The following is a 5,319-nucleotide window of genomic DNA, read 5'->3' as shown; positions in this document are numbered from 1 at the left end:
ACAGTTAATTTCTGGCATGTGGATTTGGGATCACTGTTGAAACTATCAGAGACTGATAAGTTATTTTGGATTTGCACTTTACATGTTAGTCTGTAATATGTGGATCTGGATTCTGCTGAGTACCTGTCAGGTACAGATATTTAAGTATACGTTTCACTCTGCACAAGTCAGTTTATAGTCTGGAAGAAAGATCATTCTTCTATACCTTTTATATTCTGGCAAGTTTATTTGGCGTCATTCTGTATCTGTCAGTTTATTTTTGGTTTCACTCTGTACCTGCCTGTTTCTGATTTGATTCTGTACCTGTCAGTTTTACTATACAAGTATGTATTATTCTGTACCTGTTTTTGGCCCCAATAATAGATTGTGGATTTTAATCCCTATTTCCCTGACTCTGGGATGTGGCTGTAAATGTAAATATTACTTGGTACTTGATTTGTGAAAGTGTGTTTTTTTACTTTCCCTGCCTGTTCCTCACATTTGAATGTGGATCTTACCATGTACCTCTCAGTTATTGGAATGTGAGTAAGGGTAATTATACTTTATCTTAATCTATGACAAGTAAGTTTGCTCTTTTTTTTCTGTCAATCTGATCATCATTCAGTGATGGTTAGTTTATGATAAATGTGTACAAGGTACATTTTATAACCAGTTACAATATTACTGTGGCTTCAAAAACAGGTCAGAGCCTGTCTGCAGCTAGTGATTGACCTCCTAGTCCCCCAAAGCCTTTCCACGACCTAAAAATCACAATTCAGATCAGAGATGGAATATTCTGCACTGGCTTGGATAAGTGCACCTCCAACAACATGAAAGAATCTTGAAAACATCCATAAAGCTGTGGATTTGACTTTCACACCATTCACCAGCTTAAGCATTTACTCCCTCAACCACTGGTGAACAGTGTGTACCATCTATGAGACACACTGCAACAACTTGGTAAAGTAGAGTCCAGGACTCAGGCTGTAACTCTCAATCTGTTGTGCAGAATGAGATTAATGGTGTGTGTCTCAGATTTGGGTGCTTTATATGAAAGAAATTTGAATTGTGTATTTGGCTGTCTATGGTCAGTGTGAATGTGTGAGATGAATTGTGCACCTGTCAGAACAGAACATGATTTTGTGATTCATGGACTATGTCAGTCTCCACTACTGTATGTTAATATGGGGCCAATTCTGCCCCTGCCAGTGTCTGGAAGTGGACGTGAGTTTGACCTTGGTTCTGCAAACATCAGTCTTTGAGTGTCTGATTCATACTGTATATATCAGTCTCTGGTGCTGCCTCTGTATGTTGTTTTTCTTTTGCACCTGTCAGTCTGTGGTGCTGTTTGGGACTGCAGGATTAATTCTATTAATGTCATTTTCTGATACTGTGTGTGTGGAATACATTGTGTATCATCATTTCTCTTACTAATTGAGAAAGTGTGTTTCCCTCTGTGCTTTCACTATTCTGTGTACTGTGATTGTGTTGCATTAATTCTATATTTCTGGCATCTTGTATAGTATGTGAATGTGTGTTTTTGTTCCCTGTATCACTCAGTCTCAGTCTCTGTTACTGCTTGCAAGGGTGCAATTGATTCTACTTGTTACTCTCTGTGAGATTGAGATCCCTTCTGAATCTGTCAACATCTGGAACTAAATGTGAGCTTGAAGTTGATACTGATCCTGTCAAACACTTTGAGTGAGCTTTTTTCTGTGCCAACCTGCGGCAATATTTTGTGACTGTTGGATTGACTCTATGTTTTTCAGGCTTTTTTCTTATGTTTTTGTGTATGCCTGTGGTTTGAGCTCTACATTTCAATTGCTGGTACCCTGTATGAAGTAGGATCAATTCAGTACTTTTCAGTTTCTGGTACATTATGTGAGCGTGGACATTCTTCCAATGTGAGTGTGGATTAACTCCCTTTTCATTAGCAACTTGCTGACAGTGAGTATGTGATTTATTCAAGCTCTCTCTGTCTCTACTATTGTATGCGAATGTACTACTCTCTTTATGTTTTTCAGTGCCTGGTGCAGTGCATGATTTCAATGTTAACTTGTACCAGTCAGTATCTGGTACTTAATGTGATTGTGGGATTCTTTCTGTAGTTTCTAATCTCCACTACTACTTGTTCATGGGATTATTCTTCTATCATTCGGTTTCAGATAGTGTAAATGACTGTGGTATTTATTATATGGTTTTTCAGTCCCGGTTATTTCTATGTGAGTCATAGCTCCATTCTGGATCATTCAGCCTCTGGTACAGCATGTGGATGTAAGAATCATTCTGTATTTGTCATTCTCTGACATGTTTTGCAATTCCTTTATTTTCATCAATCTGTTGGGAGTAGGTTTTTGAGGCGTTAGTTTAACCTCTGTGATTCTCTGGTTATCAGTGTAAGTGTAGGATACATTCTGTTTCTATGTGCCTCTGGTGTTGTATGTAAGTGTCTGACAATTCTGTGCCTGGACTATACATGCACCTCAGGTATCATGTTGGAAACTATTTGTTTAACACGCTCTTAATGTATCAATGTATGTTTACCTTGACATTTAATTTATTAAATGGAATTGATATATTTTATAGCCATAGGTTATATTCAGTAGCTGTGTGGGAGTTGTCAAATGGTATTCAATTTGTAGCTCTGTGAAAACAATTGTGAATGGTGACATCCGCTTCAATTGGATAAATAGCCTGGTATGTAATTCCTGCAGCTTGTAGCAAAGGAACTGCTGTTTGAACTTCTTAATCATGGTGAGATTTTTTGGGTTGGTATGCAATATGTAGCCCTGTCTAAATTATGAGGCAATTAATTGCAAATTATTCATTATGTTACAGTCAGTTAGTTGTTGTCTTTTCTAGCTAAGGTTTTTTTTATTTAATTTGTTACCAAGGTGACTCAGTGTATTTACATCTACTGGTGGGCGTGTATTTTTTTAATCCTGTGGTTGATGTTAGCTGGGTTGGATGGGAATGAAAAGGAATTCAGCTTTGTCTGCTCTGTTGAATCTGGGATTGAAAAGTTGTCTCTTACCTTGGGAACAGTGTGGGACTGAACACTCATTTTCTTTGTGAGAGTGGATCTAATGAGCTGTCTGTGTCTTGTGCATTGTGAGTGATATTGTACCTGCTTCGTGTTGGAACTGGCTTGGTGACATTTCCCTTATGTCAAGGAATAATCTGGTTCCTCCAAATATTTGGCTGCAAGAAGCAAAATAACTCATTTAACCGAAGAATAGATTAAATAAAAGATGCAAAAGTTATCAATGTAACCTTTCAAATAATAATCATTAGGAACCATCGGATAATTAAACCTTTTAGCACAACCAATGTCTGACTCCACTGCAGTAAGACACCAATCTGCTTCTGCTGACCGGGTGTTTTGAACGATTTTACAACAATTTTGTGACATTCAGAAACAGCCCAATCCATGCACTGTTCCCTGAGTTGAGTTGTCCGATGGAGCTTTTACTCTGGTCATGTTTCTAATTCCCACTCCCATTTGAACTAAGTATCCAACCGCAAACAAGCAGCCGCTGTTTTAAATGTGTCCTTCACACGTCTCACCTGATACCTGCAATAGATTTTGTTTGTACAACTTTTCTCATCATTTTTGTGCAGTTATTTTTTTCCACTGTTCATTGTTCAATAACAACAAACAGTGGGAGACGGGAACTAAACGAGGAACCTTGACTGCGGTTTGGGGAGAGAGAACAGCAATGAGCTTCAATAGCGAGTTCTTGCCATTCTGTCTCCCTGGCCCTGTTCAGACACTGGCTGAGAATTGCCTCTCCCTTCCCCCCGCTCACTCCATGTTCCGGGACCAGATCCTGTCCCACTGGGCCGATTGCAAACAGACCCCGACTCCCCCGAACGTGCCCGGCAGTCAATCCCAATCTCTGAGCATCTCTGCGGACGCGGTCCCAAACCGATGTGCTGCTGGAAGCAGATGCTGTTTGTTCACTTACCCGCGGAGCCGCGATGTCTCCGGTCGCTGCTGAATGAAACCATCTTACACTCACTGAGTGAATGACGGTCAGGGACTGGGTTGGGGGAGGGGTGCGCATGCGCTCTTTGCCTTATGACGACTCAGTGGGGGCGGGGTGTTGGTTATTCTGCGCATGCGCAGATCTCTGCAACAATCCAGCGGCCTGAAATTAACGGGAACTTTCCCCATTTCAACCTCATCAAAGAAAGAAGGATGTTTCCGAACCTGGGGTGGGCGTTGGGCAGTTGTGGGCGTGGAGCCAATAGCGTGGGAGCTATATCGTGGGGCCTATATGCTACAATCAAAACCATCCTCCCCTGCCCTCCCCATTCTCCACACTGAATCGCCTCCGCGACCCCTGCTCCCCCGCCAATATCCCCTCCCCTTTTCACCGCGCCTTTCTATGCAAATGCAGGGAACACAACATCAGCTTTTTACCTCCTCAAAACCCAAATACCTCTTCCAAGTGAAACAATGATGCACTTGTTGTAATTTTCAGTTTAATGTAGTGTGTTTGCAGGTGATGGTGTTCCCATGCGTCTGCTGCCCTTGTCCTTCTCGCCAGCAGGAGTCGCGGGTTTGGACTGAGCTGTGGAAGGATAATTAATGTTGGGAGTGGGAATTATACCCACGACTCGAGATAAAATGGGGACCGAAAGATCGCTTAAACCACTCGAACATCCTAACTCACTTGAGCCACAAATGGTTTGAATTCTATTTTCATCTTCATTGTATTTAAAACTCGATGTGATTTTCCTTTTTTCAGCACCTGTCAGGTTCCTGTATCTGAATCCCATCCTTCCCCAAGCCGCCGGGGGATGAGGAGCTTCTCATTGCTGCATTGCTCTGTTTGCTCAAATCAACAAAAACCCAATTCCCACCCGACCTGTTCCTCACACGAAGGTGATGAGAGTGTAAGATCTGAGCGGCGTGAAGTATCCAATTGGAGAGTTACATCCTGGCGACAGGAATCTCTCTCCACAGCTGCTTTCGGAGCTGCTGAATATTCCCCGCATTTCCTGTTTCTAATTTTGTGCCTTCATTACAGGAGTTATATTTTACTGACAACCCAAAACTTGTCTCTCGGGGCAGCTCCAGCCATCGCTTTTCTGTGATCTTCTCACACACAAGTTCGCGCTTCACTTTCCAACTCACATGTTTTAAAGTCGGCTGTTTTCACACTCATCATCCTGCGCCATGGATTTCAAACCCGCCGCCCACTGACGTCTCAGGCAGTCCAAGCGTTTCTGAGGAATGCGCAAAGGCAAGCGGATCACAGAGTCTGTGAGAGAATCTGAGGCTTTAATCCACATTCACATACAGTGGCACTGAGTGATGATGAGTTAATAACA

At 41.9% G+C, this 5,319-nt stretch overlaps 1 long non-coding RNA gene across 1 annotated transcript; it reads right to left on the bottom strand.

Moving 5' to 3' along the window:
- Nucleotides 1-588: 588 nt before the first annotated feature.
- Nucleotides 589-4,045, bottom strand: LOC144670315 (uncharacterized). The gene is made up of 2 exons (XR_013573850.1): nucleotides 3,948-4,045; nucleotides 589-740 (listed from the first exon to the last, which is right to left on the bottom strand). It is a non-coding gene; the product is annotated as an uncharacterized LOC144670315 (long non-coding RNA).
- Nucleotides 4,046-5,319: the final 1,274 nt, after the last annotated feature.

This window comes from Cetorhinus maximus, chromosome 31, assembly GCF_964194155.1.
Source record: "Cetorhinus maximus chromosome 31, sCetMax3.hap1.1, whole genome shotgun sequence".
Taxonomy (NCBI): Eukaryota; Metazoa; Chordata; class Chondrichthyes; order Lamniformes; family Cetorhinidae; genus Cetorhinus; species Cetorhinus maximus.
The sequence above is the reverse complement of the archived record's forward strand: the minus strand, read 5'-3'. Positions and strand labels throughout refer to the sequence as shown.